Source organism: Oryctolagus cuniculus, chromosome 19 (genome assembly GCF_051225735.1).
Source record: "Oryctolagus cuniculus isolate XC-2025 breed Fujian yellow rabbit chromosome 19, ASM5122573v1, whole genome shotgun sequence".
Taxonomy (NCBI): domain Eukaryota; kingdom Metazoa; phylum Chordata; class Mammalia; order Lagomorpha; family Leporidae; genus Oryctolagus; species Oryctolagus cuniculus.
The window spans coordinates 31,536,393-31,554,325 of NC_142885.1; the positions used below are offsets into that span (position 1 = coordinate 31,536,393).

General features: G+C 38.3%; 1 non-coding gene across 1 annotated transcript; it reads right to left on the reverse strand.

Moving 5' to 3' along the window:
• Window positions 1-10,988: 10,988 nt before the first annotated feature.
• Window positions 10,989-11,095, reverse strand: LOC138847165 (U6 spliceosomal RNA). Its single transcript, XR_011384814.1, has one exon. It is a non-coding gene; the product is annotated as a U6 spliceosomal RNA (small nuclear RNA).
• Window positions 11,096-17,933: the final 6,838 nt, after the last annotated feature.

Genomic DNA, 17,933 nt, shown 5'->3' on the forward strand with positions numbered 1-17,933 from the left:
GAGAGTGAACCAGCAGATGGAAGATCACCCTATCTCTCTCTACTTCTCTCTCTCTCTCCTCTCTCTCTCTCTCTGCCTTTAAATCTCTAAATCTAACAAATGCCTGTCTTGACTTGTCCAAAGCTTTTCAAGATGTAAGTACAAAGAAATTCTATCCTGCAAATGGGAAAAACAATAAGTGTTAACTCATCTAGCTCCATGGTAGGATTGTTTAAGAGAAATAATTTTCTCTTAAATGACAACTGACTTAAAAATCAAAACTAGTCTTTGACATGTTTTCATATGTAAATTTATTGTGATTACCTATGAAACATCCATTTCTATAACTGATGTCATTTTTAGCTACCTCTACCTTATTTATTGAATGCATTTCATAATAAGCCTTATGCATGTCATCCTGAAGGCTTGCAATCCTTGGGTCTCATTTTAGAAAAAAACCTAAGATGTACAATTTGGGACATGCTCAAGCTGACTTGCCCCAAATGGTAGAGTTAAAAACATACCAGGGGACTCCAATTTAAGCCCATCAAGGTGGCATGTACCAATGTCATCTCACTAGTTCAAGTGATCAATTTCAGTTCACAATTGATCATAATGAAAGGACTAAGAGTCAAAGGGAGCACATAAACAAGTCTAGTACCTGCTAACACTAACCGATAGAATAAATAAAGGGGAGAGTGATCCAACATGGGAAGCGAGATACTCAGCAGACTCATAGAATGGCAGATGTCCTAAACAGCACTCTGGCCTCAGAATCAGCCCTAAAGCCATTCAGATCTGGCTGAAAAGCCCATGAGAGTATTTCAGGCATTGAAAGCCAAGACACTCTGGCAAAAAAAAAAAAAAAAAAAAAAAACACAACAACAACAACCACCACACAAACCTAAATGAAAGATCTCTGTGAGTGAGATCCCAGTGGAAAGAAGGAAAGAACAGGTCTTCAAAGAAGGAGGTACCTTTCTCTGGAGGGAGGAGAGAACCTCCACTTTGAGTATGACCTTGTCTAAACAAGATAAGAGTCAGAGAACTCAAGGGGCTTCCATAGCCTTGGAAACTCATGACTGGTGCATAGGGAGATTACTGATGCCATAAATAGAGTGTCAATTGGTAAAGTCAACAACAGGAGTCACTGTGAACTTACTCCTCATGTAGGATCACTGTCCTTAATGTGCTGTACATTGAGATTTAATGCTATAACGAGTACTCAAACAATATATTTCACTGTGTTTCTATGGGGGTGCAAACTGTTGAAATCTTTACTTAACGCATACTAAACTGATCTTCTGTAAAAAAAAAAAAGAAGAAGAAATTATCAATTCCCAACTTGAGTCTCACTGGGATTAAACATGACAATAGGTCTGATCTGATTTAATCATCATTTTAAAAAATCATCTATTATTTTTCACTTTATGTTTCTGTGTGGGAGCAAGCTGTTGAAATCTTTACTTAATGTATGCTAAACTGATCTTCTGTATATAAAGAGAATCGAAAATGAATCCTCATGTGATTGGAAGGGGAGAGGGGGTGGGAAAGGGGAGGGTTGCGGGTGGGAGGGACGTTATGGGGGGGAAGCCATTGTAATCCATAAGCTGTACTTTGGAAATTTATATTCATTAAATAAAAGTTAAAAAAAATAGTGGTTGTGAAATTTCTCAAAGAAGGCAGACTCTTAAATGGTGTCTTCTTCCCTAATCCACCTGGTCAACCAGGAAGAAAACAAGAGGCTCGTATTGAAAACCAGCTCCACTAAAAATGCTAACCTTAGAGCAAAGATGAGGTTCAAGTCTTTTAATTCTAAAGCTGTGTTGTGGAGCAGTTATCACTGCAGTCACTCTCCAGCTTCTAACTCAAAGCTTCCAGTTTATGAAATATCCTCCCACATCCCCAAGAGCCACGGCTAATAATCTTCAATTGGCAGGGCCACTTAGAATATTTTGAAGAGCCAGTCTGTCTAAAGATCCTCCTGTGCCAAGGTATTTTCAAGTCTGATGAGTTTATTCTGGCTTTTTTTTTCTTCATCCAGATAAGCTTGGAGAAGTCTCCTGCCAGATATCTGGTATCTGACAGGGGGAAGAAAGAGAAAACAGCTGCATGGGAATTTAACAGGGAGTGGTAAAAAGGACATTTTTACAGAGTGAAGGCTGCCAAATGTAGAAGTAGTGGGAGATCCTGCCACTTCACAAAATCTTTTCCACAGTGCTAATCAAAGGTGCAATATTGTGGATTTTTAAAGCAGCTAAAATGAGTGGAATAAACATACTGAGAACTCAATACCTCTGCCAAGATAAATGGAAAATCCCCACCTTGTTGGATTATACTCCATTGACGGTAATAAGAAGGATTATGTTTTGTTTGCTACTCGTAAATCATTCAGTGGCTCAATGCCAAGTATTTTCAACATAGCCATCCACTTTTTTTTGGATGAGTATAAAAAAGGAAATAATTTTGTACACCACATAAACAGTGGGTTTGTCTTTTGCACATTTTTAACAGAATTTTTCCCATTCTAGATTTATTTATGTAAATTACTATAAAAACACTTAGTTTAATCGATTTTGTTTCTGTGAGCCACCATATTGTCTGTTCAACTGTTCTGAGATGGCCTTTCTTACCAATGATTTTATAGTGCTTCTTTCTTTGGATCAGTATTTAACACTTACCTGGAGTAAAAGTCAGTTGCTTCTTTTGTGTAGGTTCCACATACACAAAAAGCTTATGGTAAGTAAAAAAATCATTTAAGAAATAGTAACATTAAAGACAGATCTGGCTGGCGCCATGGCTCAATAGGCTAATCCTCCACCTAGCAGCGCCAGCACACCGGGTTCTAGTCCCGATCGGGGCGCCAGATTCTGTCCTGGTTGCCCCTCTTCCAAGCCAGCTCTCTGCTGTGGCCTGGGAGGGCAGTGGAGGATGGCCCAAGTGCTTGGGCCCTGCACCCCATGGGAGACCAGGAGTAGCACCTGGCTCCTGCCTTCGGATCAGAACGGTACGCTGGCCATGGCGGCCATTGGAGGGTGAACCAAAGGCAAAAGGAAGACCTTTCTCTCTGTCTCTCTCACTGTCCACTCTGCCTGTTAAGAAAAAAGACGGATCTATACAGTGACCAATATTTCAAACCTTCCATACACTGATTTTCAAAAATATTGCCTATATGAAGTAGAAGACTGAGAAATAAGTAACTGGTTCATAACCATAATATTCAAAGTTGAAATGACAAAGACAAAAACTCTGAAAAATAAGGTCATATCCTAACTACTGCCCTTGAGAATGGTCTTTTTTCTTTAAAAATGCTATTCTTAACCTGCATAGATAATAGAGAGGTAGATAGATAGATGATAGACACACAGCTATAAAGTTGAAGAAATATTTCTGAGCACACACACAGACCTACATATCTGTGTATATGTGTTCATATACATGTGTACATATACATAAAAATGATTTTTAAACAATTGAAATTTGTTGTACTTTTTGCTATCATGAGCATTCATCAACTTAGTACAATGAAAGGACAACATCATCGAAGACAGCATTGTCTAAGAATTTTCCATACTTGGCTCCTGAATTTCTTCAATAAGCAGTTAAAACATTAATTTGCACTTAATCAACAAGTCAGCAGTTACATTCTGATGGCTATTGCGGATCACAGCCAAATGTCATGGTTTATGTGTGATGCTACGGAAGGAGATTTGGCTGTGAGAGGACACTTCCTGCACTTCTTTTCACACTAGCCTTGCATGCATTTTTTTATTTCATGAGAAAATTCTAGAAAGTTTGAAAAGCCAGTGAAAGTTTTGTGTTGACATCTTTAATTTCAACAAGAGTTGTTCTAAAAGGTAATGAACTCAGGCCAAAGAGAACTATTTCTGGAGTCTTTGTCTATAAAAGACTGTGCTATTTGATCTCCATATACCCATAACTTATGAAAAACTCAGAGATACATTCAATTTAAAGTAAATGTTATACTTTAAATCATTTTATCACTCCCAATTTTTATGCATAATATATACTTTTTAGTTTTTTGCTTTCTTCCAGTTATTGAAATTACTGACTATTTTGGGGAAAGGAATCAATGTGTACTCATACAATAGTAATGATAATCTTTGTGAATTCTTATAATGATTTTAGATATAAGGGAGTAGTCTCTAAATTAGTAAATGAATGATCAGTGAGAGCTCACATATATGCTGATAACAACCAGAACATATCAGTATTAATTCAATTAGACTCAGACATAATAAGTTGATAATGTCCTATGGTTCTTTACTCATAAATTTGGTGAGATTCACTGTTTTAACTGAATACATTTGATAGATATGCCTGAGATGAGGGGGAAAGAAGAAGTTAATTATAATAATGTATATTGATAGTGATGTTTCTAATTGTTTTTAAACACCATTGAGAGATTAGGCAAGATGATAAGAGAAAAAAAAGCTGTCATTCTAGTTGGTTTTGTTAGTTTGAAAAAGACAGAAATGTGAATTAATGCTATAACTAGTACTCAAACAGTACTTTCTACTTTGTGTTTCTGTGTGGGTGCAAACTGTTGAAATCTTAATAATACATACTAAATTGATCTTCTGCATATAAAGATAATTGAAAATGAGTCTTGATGTGAATGGAATGGGAGAGGGAGTGGGAGATGGGAGGGATGCGGGTGGGAGGGAAGTTATGAGTGGAAAAAGCCATTGTAATCCATAAGCTGTACTTTGGAAATTTATATTTATTATGTTAAAGTTAAAAAAAGAAAAAGAAATAAAGTAATTACTTTGAATACAAAAAGTTCATATCTTCAGTTAATACCAGCTAGGAATTTTATAGCAAAGTAAAGGAAAAAAACAAGTAACTTAGTTTTGATATTTTCACTCAATTTGCTAAAGTCCCATATGATGTACTAAGTAAATGATATTTCACTTTGAATAACTAAAAGCAGTATGTATTTTTTCACCTTGTATGGAAATGTGGTTATTCGAAGTAGTGTGTTTCCATTGTAATTAAATGTTGATGAAATAAGTAATTTTCATTGAACTTCATCAGGTAAGAAGAAATTATTAGCATTTATTACGGCTGTGACATTTCAAAAAGATCAAGTTAAAAGGAATGAAACTTTTTTTTTCTATCACCTTGTTTTTTTTAACTTTTATTTAATGAATATAAATTTCCAAAGTACGATTTATGGATTACAATGGCTTCCCCCACATACCGTCCCTCCCACCCATTACCCTCCCCTTCCCCACTCCCTCTCCCCTTCCATTCACATCAAGATTCATTTTCGATTATCTTAATATACAGAAGATCACCTTAGTATACATCAAGTAAGGATTTCAACAGTTTGCTCTCACACAGAAACAAAAAGTTAAAAATAATAGATGATTTTTTTAAATGATGATGAAATCAGATCAGACCTATTGTCATGTTTAATCCCAGTGAGAGTCAAGTTGGGAATTGATAATTTCTTTTCTTTTTTTTTTTTTTTTACAGAGGATCAGTTTAGTATGCATTAAGTAAAGATTTCAACAGTTTGCACCCCCATAGAAACACAAAGTGAAATATATTGTTTGAGTACTCGTTATAGCATTAAATCTCAATGTACAGCACATTAAGGACAGAGATCCTACATGAGGAGTAAGTGCACAGTGACTCCTGTTGTCGACTTTACCAATTGACACTCCTGTCTATGGCATCAGTAGTCTCCCTATGCTCCGGTCATGAGTTTCCAAGGCTATGGAAGCCCTCTGAGTTCTCCGACTCTTATCTTGTTTAGACAAGGTCATAGTCAAAGTGGAGGTTCTCTCCTCCCTTCAGAGAAAGGTACCTCCTTCTTTGAAGACCTGTTCTTTCCACTGGGATCTCACTCACAGAGATCTTTTGCCAGAGTGTCTTGGCTTTCCATGCCTGAAATACTCTCATGGGCTTTTCAGCCAGCTCCGAATGCCTTTAGGGCTGATTCTGAGGCCAGAGTGCTGTTTAGGACATCTGCCATTCTATGAGTCTGCTGAGTATCTCGCTTCCCATGTTGGATCACTCTCCCCTTTATTTATTCTATTGGTTAGTATTAGCAGGTACTAGACTTGTTTATGTGCTCCCTTTGACTCTTAGTCCTTTCATTATGATCAATTGTGAACTGAAATTGATCACTTGGAATAGTGAGATGGCATTGGTGCATGCCACCTTGATGGGATTGAATTGGAATCCCCTGGTATGTTTTTAACTCTACCATTTGGGGCAAGTCAGCTTGAGCATGTCCCAAAGTGTACATCTCTTCCCTCTCTTATCCCCACTCTTATGTTTAACAGGGATCACATTTCAGTTAATTTTGAACACTTAAGAATAACTGTGTATTTTTTTTTAATTTTTCATAGGCAGAGTGGACAGTGAGAGAGAGAGACAGAGAGAGAAAGGTCTTCCTTTTGCCATTGTTTCACCCTCCAATGGCCGCCGCTGCAGCCGGCGCACCGCGCTGATCCAATGGCAGGAGCCAGGATCCAGGTGCTTTTCCTGGTCTCCCATGGGGTGCAGGGCCCAAGCACCTGGGCCATCCTCCACTGCACTCCCTGGCCATAGCAGAGAGCTGGCCTGGAAGAGGGGCAACCGGGACAGAATCCGGTGCCCCGACCGGGACTAGAACCAGGTGTGCCGGCGCCGCAAGGTGGAGGATTAGCCTATTGAGCCACGGCGCCGGCTCATAACTGTGTATTAATTACGGAATTAAACCAGTCATATTAAGTAGAACAGACAAAAAAAATACTAAGAGGGATAATGTATTAAGTTGTTCATTAACAGTCAGGGCTATGCTGATCGAGTCACCGTTTCCCATAGAGTCCGTTTTACTTCAGGAGGTTTCCTTTTTGGTGTTCAGTCAGTTGTCACCGATCAGGGAGAACATATGGTATTTGTCCCTTTGGGACTGGCTTATTTCACTCAGCATGATGTGTTCCAGATTCCTCCATTTTGTTGCAAATGACTGGATTTCGTTGTTTCTTCCTGCGGTATAGTATTCTAAAGAGTACATATCCCATAATTTCTTTATCCAGTCTACCGTTGATGGGCATTTAGGTCGGTTCCAGGTCTTAGCTATTGTGAATTGAGCTGCAATAAACATTAGGGTGCAGACCGCTTTTTTGTTTGCCAATTTAAATTCCTTTGGGTAAATTCCAAGGAGTGGGATGGCTGGGTCGAACGGTAGGGTCATATTCAGGTTTCTGAGGAATCTCCAGACTGACTTCCATAGTGGCTTGACCAGTTTGCATTCCCACCAACAGTGGGTTAGTGTCCCTTTTTCCCCACATCCTCGCCAGCATGTGTTGTTGGTAGATTTCTGAATGTGAGCCATTCTAACCGGGGTGAGGTGAAACCTCATTGTGGTTTTGATTTGCATTTCCCTGATTACTAATGACCTTGAACATTTTTTCATGTGCCTGTTGGCCATTTGGATTTCCTCTTTTGAAAAATGTCTATTGAGGCCCTTGGCCCATCTCTTAAATGGGTTGTTGGTTTTGTTTTTGTGGAGTTTCTTGATCTCTTTGTAGATTCTGGTTATTAACCCTTTATCTGGTGCATAGTTTGCAAATATATTTCCCCATTCTGTCGGTTGTCTCTTCACTCTCCTGATTGTTCCTTTTGCAGTACAGAAACTTCTCAATTTGATGCAATCCCAATAGTTGATTTTGGCTTTGACTGCCTGTGCCTCCCGGGTTTTTCCAGAAACTCTTTGCCTATGGCAATATCTTGAAGGGTTTCTCCAATGTTCTCTAATAACTTGATGGTGTCAGGTCGTAGATTTAGGTCTTTAAACCATGTTGAGTGGATTTTTGTGTAAGGCGTAAGGTAGGGGTCTTGCTTCATGCTTCTGCACGTGGAAATCCAGTTTTCCCAGCACCATGTATTGAAGAGACTATCCTTGCTCCAGGAATTGGTTTTAGATCCTTGATCAAATATAAGTTGGCTGTAGATGTTTGGGTTGATTTCTGGTGTTTCAATTCTGTTCCATTCGTCTATCCATCTGTTTCTGTACCAGTACCATGCTGTTTTGATTACAACTGTCCTTTAGTATGTCCTGAAATCTGGTATTGTGATGCCTCCGGCTTTGTTTTTGTTGTACAAGATTGCTTTAGCTATTCGAGGTCTCTTGTGCCTCCATACAAATTTTAGCACCAATTTTTCCAGATCTGAGAAGAAGGTCTTCGGTATCTTGATTGGTATTGCATTGAATTTATAAATTGCTTTTGGGAGAATGGACATTTTGATGATATTGATTCTTCCAATCCATGAGCATGGAAGATTTTTCCATTTCTTGGTATCCTCTTCTATTTCTTTCTTTAAGGTTTTGTAATTTTCATCGTAGAGATCCTTAACGTCCTTGGTTAAGTTTATTCCAAGGTATTTGATTGTTTTTGTAGCTATTGTGAATAGGATTGATCTTAGAAGTTCTTCCTCATCCATGGCATTGTCTGTGTATACAAAGGCTGTTGATTTTTGTGCATTGATTTTATACCCTGCTACTTTGCCAAACTCTTCTATGAGTTCCAATAGTCTCTTAGTAGAGTTCTTTGGTCCCCCTAAATAAAGAATGGTGTCATCTGCAAAGAGGGATAGTTTGAGTTCTTCCTTCCCAATTTGTATCCCTTTAATTTCTTTATCTTGCCTAATAGCTCTGGCTAGAACCTCCAGAACTATATTGAATAGCAGTGGTGAGAGTGGACATCCCTGTCTGGTACCAGATCTCAGTGGAAATGCTTCCAACTTTTCCCCCTTCAATAGGATGTTGGCTGTGGGTTTTTCATAGATTGCTTTGATTGTATTGAGGAATGTTCCTTCCAAACCCAGTTTGCTTAGAGTTTTCATCATGAACGGGTGTTGTATTTTATCAAATGCTTTCTCGGCATCTATTGAGAGAATCATATGGTTTTTCTTCTGCAGTCTGTTAATGTGGTGTATCACATTGATTGTCTTGCGCACATTAAACCATCCCTGCATACCAGGGATAAATCCCACTTGGTCTGGGTGGATGATCTTTCTGATGTGTTGTTGCATTCTATTGGCCAGAATTTTATTGAGGATTTTTGCATCTATGTTCATCAGGGATATTGTTCTGTAATTCTCTTTCAGTGCTGCATCTTTTTTTTGGCTTAGGAATTAAGGTGATGCTGGCTTCATAGAAAGAATTTGGGAGGATTCCCTCTTCTTCGATTGTTCTGAATAGTTTGAGAAGAATTGGAGTTAGTTCTTCTTTAAATGTCTGGTAGAATTCAGCAGTGAATCCATCTGGTCCTGGGCTTTTCTTTGTTGGGAGGGCCTTTATTACTGTTTCAATTTCTGTCTCAGTTATGGGTCTGTTTAGGTTTTCGATGTCTTCCTGGTTCAATTTAGGTAGGTTGCATGTGTCCAGGAATCTATCCATTTCTGATAGGTTTCCCTGTTTGCTGGCATACAAGTCCTTGTAGTAATTTCTGATGATTCTTTTTATTTCTGTGGTGTCTTTTGGTAAATTTCCTTTTTCATCTCTGATTTTATTGATTTGGGTCTTTTCTCTCCTTTTTTTAGTTAGTTGGGCCAATGGGGTGTCAATTTTGTTTATTTTTTCAAAAAACCAGCTCCTCGTTTGGCTGATTTTTTGTAATGTTTTTCTTGATTCAATCCTGTTGATTTCTTCTCTGATTTTAATTATTTCTCTTCTCCTACTAGATTTGGGTCTGGTTTGCTGTAGGTTTTCTAGATCCTTGAGGTGAATTGAAAGCTCATCTATTTGGTGCCTTTCCAATTTCTTGATGTAGGCACCTATTGATATAAACTTTCCTCTTAACACTGCTTTTGCTGTGTCCCATAAGTTTTGGTATGTTGTGCTGTTATCCTCATTGACTTCCAAAAAGTTTTTGATTTCTCTTTTGATTTCTTCTATGACCCATTGTTCATTCAGGAGCCTGTTGTTCAATCTCCATGTGTTTGCATATGCTCTAGGGATTCCTGAGTTGCTGATTTCCAACTTCATTCCTTTATGGTCTGAGAAGCTGCATGGTATGATTCTAATTCTTTTGAATTTGCTGAGACTTGCTTTATGGCCTAGTATGTGGTCAATCCTAGAGAAGGTTCCATGTACTGCTGAGAAGAATGTAAATTCTTTAAGTGTAGGATGAAAAGCTCTGTAGATATCTGTTAGATCCATTTGGGCTATAGTGTTGTTTAAATCTACTGTATCCTTGTTGATCTTCTGTCCTATTGATCTGTCTATTTCTGAGAGTGGAGTTGAAGTCCCCCAGTACTATTGTATTGGGGTCTAAATCTCCCTTTAAGTCCGTTAACAAGTCTTTTAGATAAACCGGTGCCCTGTAGTTAGGTGCATATACATTGATAATTGTTATATCTTCCTGTTGAATTGATCCCTTAATCATTATGTAGTGTCCCTCTTTGTCTCTCTTAATGGTTTTTGTGGTAAAGTTTATGTTGTCTGAAATTAAGATGGCTACGCCCACTCTTTTTTCATTTCTGTTGGCATGGTATATCTTTTTCCAGCCTTTCACTTTCAGTCTGTATGGATCTTTGTTGGAAAGATGAGTTTCTTGTAAGCAGCAAATAGATGGGTTTTGTTCCGTAACCCAATCAGCCAATCGGTGTCTTTTAACTGGACAGTTCAGGCCATTCACGTTCAATGTGACTAATGATAAGTGGTAACTTTGCCCTGCCATTTGCCAAAGATAAGTTCTAATATATGCTTTGAATTCCCTGTGATCTTTTGCTGTGAGCTTTCCTTCCTTGGTTTCCTTCCTTTACCTTCTTTCATATTGATGGCCGTGTTTCTGTGTTTCTGTGTGTAACACATCTTTAAGCATCTTTTGCAGGGCTGGACGAGTGGCCACAAAGTCTTTCAATTTCTGTTTGCTATGAAAAGTCTTTATTTCACCTTCATTCACAAATGAGAGCTTTGCAGGATATAATATTCTGGGCTGGCAGTTTTTCTCTTTTAGTACCTGGGCTATATCTCGCCATTCCCTAAAAATATGGAACGCTTCACGAATTTGCGTGTCATCCTTGAGCAGGGGCCATGCTAATCTTCTCTGTATCATTCCAATTTTAGTATATGTGCTGCTGAAGTGAGCACGAGGAATGAAACTTCTGACAACTTTGCTCATCACATGAATTATTACTTTGGTTCACTTTTGGAAAGAAGAATGAGATTTCATAAGATTAGTTTTAATAATATCAAGAGATTAACATTTCTTACATCAAATTTTATTTGTCACAACAAGAGTTATTTATTGTTCAACATGTTATTTATCCATGGCTCACAATAGCTGTTGAGTATTCAGTTTTCTTAAAAACATGTGGGGGGAGGCATTTGGTGTAGAAATTAAGACTCTGCTTGGGACACCTGCAATCTCAAATTAGAGTGACTGGGTTCAAGTCCTACCTCCATTCCTGATTCCAGTTTCCTGGTTAATGCACATCCTGGGAGGCAGCAGGTGAAATCTCAAGTTGTTGAGTCTCTTCCACACATTTGGGATATACTGACTGAATTCTTTTTTCCTGGTTCGACCTGTCCCAGCCTTGGCAGTAGCTAGCATTTGGAGAATGATCCACTGGGTGGGAGATCCCTCTTTGTTGCCCTCTCCATATGTGTGTGTTTGCAATAAATAAAGATGCAAAAAAAAAGTGGGATAGTAAAACTTGTATGACTACAACAAAGAGCCTGTTTTACAAGATTGATTTGTAAAGGGGAAAAACAAGTTTCAGAACTGAAAACTATAGAGACAGAAAAATGATTCATCTATCACCAGCTTTGTGCTAAAATCAATGATAAAGGCAAGAGGCAGCCCAATAAATAGGGTTTCAATTGTTAGTCATGCAATGTATTCTTGTCCACTTAACACAGACATAGTATAAAACAAAAAAAAATTAAAAAAAAAACACACACAGTGACGAAAGAAGAATTAACTATGCCAAGCAACAAACACAGAAATCGAGGGAACAAGACCAACGATGACACTATGATGCCTCCAAATAAACAAAACACCCCAAGCAAAGATCATGAAGATGATGAGATAGAAGAAATGCAAGATACGGATTTCAAAAAATTTATGATAAGAACATTTAGGAGTTTTCAAAAGCAAATCCTTGAACTACAGAAATCCTTATTGGACAGGATTGAAAATCTCTCTCGTGAAAATGAAATTTAAAGGAAGAATCAAAATGAAACGCAGAAACTAGTAGAGCAGGAAAGTGTGATAGTGAAGAGAAATCAAAATGAAATGAAGAGCTCAATAGATCAAATGACAAACCCATTAGAAAGCCTTAAAAACAGAATGGGTGAAGCAGAAGAGAGAATATCGGACTTAGAAGATAGAGCACAGGAAAACATACAGTCAAACCAAAGAAAAGAAGAGGAAATTAGAAATCTAAAAAATATTGTTGGGAATCTACAGGATACTATTAAAAAAAAAAACAACATTCGAGTTCTAGGAGTTCCTGAAGGCATGGAGAAAGAGAAAGGATTAGAAGGCCTTTGTAGTGAGATACTACAGAGACATCCTAGTACAGGAAGCTCATAGAACCCCCAATAAACATGACCAAAAGAGATCCTCACTACGACATGTGGTAATTAAACTCACCACAGTGAAATATAAAGAAAAGATCCTAAAATGTGCAAGAGAGAAACATCAGATTACTCTCAGAGGATCTCCAATCAGACTCACAGCAGACTTATCAGAAACACTACAGGCTAGGAGGGAATGGCGAGACATAGCACAGGTGCTAAGAAAGAAAAATTGCCAGCCCAGAATATTATATCCTGCTAAGCTCTCATTTGTGAATGAAGGTGAAATAAAGACCTTTCATAGCAAACAGAAATTGAAAGACTTTGTGGCCACTCGTACGGCCCTGCAAAAGATACTTAAAGATGTGCTACACTCAGAAACACAGAAACATGGCCATCAATATGAAAGAAGGGAAAGGAAGAAAACCTACCAGTAAAATGAGCATGGGAAGCTCAAAGCATATATTAGAAAATATCTCCGGGAAAATGGCAGGGCAAAGTCACTACATATCAATAGTCACATTGAACATTAATGGTCTTAATTCTTCAGTTAAAAGACACCGATTGGCTGATTGGCTCAAAGAACACAACCCAACTATTTGTTGCCTACAAGAAACACATCTCTCTAACAAAGAGGCATGCAGACTGAAAGTGAAAGGCTGGAAAAAGATATTCCATGCCAACAGAAACCAAAAAAGCAGGTGTAGCCATATTAATATAAGACAAAATAAACTTTAATACAAAAACTGTTAAGAGAGACAAAAAGGGGCACTATATAATGATTAAGGGTTCAATTCAACAGGAAGATGTAACTATTATAAATGTATATGCACCTAATTACAGGGCACCGGTCTATTTAAAAGATATGTTAAGGGACTTAAAGGGAGATTTAGATTCCAATACAATAGTACTGGGGGACTTCAATACTCCACTCTCAGACATAGACAGATCATCCGGACAGAAGATCAACAAGGAAACAGCAGATTTAATCGACACTATTGCCCAAATGGATCTAACAGATATCTACAGAACTTTCAATCCTACATCTAAAGACTTCACATTCTTCTCAGCAGTGCATGGAACCTTCTCTAGGATTGATCACATACTAGGCCATAAAGCAAGTCTCAGCAAGTTTATAAGAATTAGAATAATACCATGCAGGCCGGTGCCCCGGCTCACTAGGCTAATCCTCCGCCTGCAGCACTGGCACACGGGGTTCTAGTCCCGGTCAGGGTGCCGGATTCTGAGAAGGAAGAAGTCAAACTATCCCTCTTTGTAGATGATATGATTCTTTATTTCGAGGATCCAAAGAACTCTACGAAGAGACTATTGGAACTCATAGAGGAGTTTGGCAAAGTGGCAGGATACAAAATCAATGCACAAAAATCAAAAGCCTTTGTATACACAAGCAATGCCACGGCTGAGAAAGAACTGCTAAGATCAATCCCATTCACAATAGCTACAAAAACAATCAAATACCTTGGAATAAACTTAACCAAGGACGTTTAAGATCTCTATGATGAAAATTACAAAACCTTAAAGAAAGAAATAGAAGAGGATACCAAAAAATGGAAAAAACCTTCCATGCTCATGGATTGGAAGAATCAACATCATCAAAATGTCCATTCTCCCAAAAGCAATTTGTAGATTCAATGTAATTCCAATCAGGAAACCAAAGACATTCTTCTCAGATCTGGAAAAAATGATGCTGAAATTCATATGGAGGCACAAGAGACCTCGAAGAGCTAAAGAAATCTTGTACAACAAAAACAAAACCAGAGGAATCACAATGCCAGATTTCAGGACATACTAAAGGACAGTTGTAATCAAAACAGCATGGTACTGGTACAGAAACAGATGGATAGACGAATGGAACAGAATTGAAACACCAGAAATCAACCCAAACATCTACAGCCAACTTATATTTGATCAAGGATCTAAAACCAATTCCTGGAGCAAGGACATTCTATTCAATAAATGGTGCTGGGAAAACTGGATTTCCACGTGCAGAAGCATGAAGCAAGACTCCTACCTTACGCCTTACACAAAAATCCACTCAACATGGATTAAAGACCTAAATCTATGTCCTGACACCATCAAGTTATTAGAAAACAGTGGAGAAACCCTTCAAGATATTGGCACAGGCAAAGAATTTCTGGAAAAGACGCGGGAGGCACAGGCAGTCAAAGCCAAAATCTACTATTGGGATTGCATCAAAGTGAGAAGTTTCTGTACTGCAAAAGAAACAGTCAGGAGAGTGAAGAGACAACCGACAGAATCGGAAAAAATATTTGCAAACTATGCACCAGATAAAGGGTTAATAACCAGAATCTACAAAGAGATCAAGAAACTCCAGAAAAACAAAACCAACAACCCATTTAAGAGATGGGCCAAGGGCCTCAATAGATATTTTTCAAAAGAGGAAATCCAAATGGCCAACAGGCACATGAAAAAATGTTCAAGGTCACTAGCAATCAGGGAAATGCAAATCAAAACCACAATGAGGTTTCACCTCACCCCGGTTAGAATGGCTCACATTCAGAAATCTACCAACAACAGATGCTGGCGAGGATGTGGGGGAAAAGGAACACTAACCCACTATTGGTGGGAATGCAAACTGGTCAAGCCACTATGGAAGTCAGTCTGGAGATTCCTCAGAAACCTGAATATGACCCTACCGTTCGACCCAGCCATCCCATTCCTTGGAATTTACCCAAAGGAATTTAAATTGGCAAACAAAAAAGCGGTCTGCACCCTAATGTTTATTGCAGCACAATTCACAATAGGCAAGACCTGGAACCAACCTAAATGCCCATCAACGGTAGACTGGATAAAGAAATTATGGGATATGTACTCTTTAGAATACTATACCGCAGGAAGAAACAACGAAATCCAGTCATTTGCAACAAAATGGAGGAATCTGGAACACATCATGCTGAGTGAAATAAGCCAGTCCCAAAGGGACAAATACCATATGTTCTCCCTGATCGGTGACAACTGACTGAACACCAAAAAGGAAACATCCTGAAGTGAAATGGACACTAGGAGAAACGGTGACTTGATCAGCATAGCCCTGACTGTTAATGAACAACTTAATACATTATCCCTCTTAGTATTTTTTTGTCTGTTCTACTTAATAAGACTGGTTTAATTCTGTAATTAATACACAGTTATTCTTAAGTGTTTAAATTTAACTGAAATGTGATCCCTGTTAAACATAAGAGTGGGAATAAGAGAGGGAAGAGATGTACAATTTGGGACATGCTCAAGCTGACTTGCCCCAAATGGTAGAGTTAGAAACATACCAGGGGATTCCAATTCAATCCCATCAAGGAGGCATATACCAATGCCATCTCACTATTCCAAGTGATCAATTTCAGTTCACAATTGATCATAATGAAAGGACTAAGAGTCAAAGGGAGCACATAAACAAGTCTAGTACCTGCTAACACTAACCGATAGAATAAATAAAGGGGAGAGTGATCCAACATGGGAAGCAAGATACTCAGCAGACTCATAGAATGGCAGATGTCCTAAACAGCACTCTGGCCTCAGAATCAGCCCTAAAGCCATTCAGATCTGGCTGAAAAGCCCATGAGAGTATTTCAGGCATGGAAAGCCAAGACACTCTGGTAAAAAAAAAAAAAAAAAAAAAAAAAAAAACCTAAATGAAAGATCTCTGTGAGTGAGATGCCAGTGAAAGAACAGGTCTTCAAAGAAGGAGGTACCTTTCTCTGGAGGGAGGAGAGAACCTCCACTTTGACTTTGACCTTGTCTAAACAAGATAAGAGGCAGTGAACTCCAAAGGCTTCCATAGCCTTGGAAACTCATGACTGGTGCATAGGGAGATTACTGATGCCATAAACAGGAGTGTCAATTTGTAAAGTCAACAACAGGAATCACTGTGAACTTACTCCTCATGTAGGATCTCTGTCCTTAATGTGCTGTACATTGAGATTTAATGCTATAATGAGTACTCAAACAGTATATTTCACTTTGTGTTTCTATGGGGGTGCAAACTGTTGAAATCTTTACTTAATGTATACTAAACTGATCTTCTGTAAAAAAAAAAAAAAGAAAAAAGAAAAAAGAAATTATCAATTCCCAACTTGACTCTCACTGGGATTAAACATGACAATAGGTCTGATCTGATTTCATCATCATTTAAAAAATCATCTATTATTTTTCACTTTATGTTTCTGTGTGGGAGCAAGCTGTTGAAATCTTTACTTAATGTATGCTAAACTGATCTTCTGTATATAAAGATATCGAAAATGAATCTTGATGTGATTGGAAGGGGAGAGGGAGTGGGAAAGGGGAGGGTTGCGGGTGAGGGGGACGTTATGGGGGGGAAGCCATTGTAATCCATAAGCCGTACTTTGGAAATTTATATTCATTAAATAAAAGTTTTTTTAAAAAAAAGATATAGATACATTTAAAAATTAAAAATAGTTTTTCTTGTATGCCTATTTCCCACCTTTGGTAACTTTTTAAATTAAATCTGGCTTCAAACTGTGATCAAGAATTCCAGAAAATATTTTATTATATCATGGTTAGTAATTCCCCATTAAAATATTGTTTACTTTATAAAAAATACAGTTTTCAGAAACAGTTCTTAAAACAAAATGAATTTACAAAGATAATTATTGTCATATCCAGTTCCTGTTAGGGGCTTTATTTTGTATTTCTGCCCTTTTGGAAATGGTTCATTGAGATAAACATTCATTTCCTTTACTTAAAGACTAATCACATGATTTTAGAACACATTTTTGTAGAACTATTCAAGCATCCACTGCTTTTGCAAATGTGTAATATTGATGGTTGAAGATATTTGTACATCTTTTTTATGTTCCGTGTATATTGATATTGAAAATTCACTTATCTAACCTGATGAAATATGAAACTCAAGGTATTATTTTATTCAAGCTAATACTTCTAATTAAATAATTTGCTTGGCTTTCATTTTCTCTTTTCTTTTTATTTTTTTGAAAGGCAGAGTGGACAGTGAGAGAGAGAGAGAGAGAGAAAGGTCTTCCTTTGCCATTGGTTCACCCTCCAATGGCCACCGCAGGCCATCGCGCTGATCCGAAGCCAGGAGCAGGTGCTTCCCCTGGTCTCCCATGCAGGTGCAGGGCCCAAGCACTTGGACCATCCTCCACTGTACTCCCGGGCCACAGCAGAGAGCTGGCTTGGAAGAGGGGCAACCGGGACAGAATCCAGTGTCCCTACTGGGACTAGAACCCGGTGTGCCGGCGCTGCAAGGAGGAGGATTAGCCTATTGAGCTGCGGCACCAGCCGGCTTTCATTTTCTTTGCGAGAGCTCCATTTTCATTGGCTTTGCCAACATTGGAATTGGTAATTTTTGTGATCCTGGGCCTATGTAATGTAAGAGAGTGGTGTTTAAAAA